Source organism: Dermochelys coriacea, chromosome 16 (assembly GCF_009764565.3).
Source record: "Dermochelys coriacea isolate rDerCor1 chromosome 16, rDerCor1.pri.v4, whole genome shotgun sequence".
NCBI lineage: Eukaryota > Metazoa > Chordata > Testudines > Dermochelyidae > Dermochelys > Dermochelys coriacea.
Genome location: NC_050083.1, coordinates 8,362,739 through 8,363,036, shown reverse-complemented (window position 1 = coordinate 8,363,036; position 298 = coordinate 8,362,739).

The window sequence follows — 298 nt, the reverse complement described above, 5'->3', positions numbered from 1 at the left end:
CATTTTTAAAGAAATCTGATTTTTTACCTTGACAGTGTTTCCCTCCAACCCACAATGTGCTTTGTTTAATTAACATCCTGACTGGCCCATCATTTCAAAAGAGAACTAAGGAGAAATGTCATTCTTTAAAAGAATCAGATTGATTGTCACAAATACTTGCCCAATGTGGGTGTTAGAGACCAGTATAGCATTTTGCTATAGTAATATATTTTCATATAAATAACTGTATTATCTTATAGTACAAGCTGTTTCCTTCAAGGTAGAGTAGACTTGGCTTACTGTTTCCAGAGTTTTATAA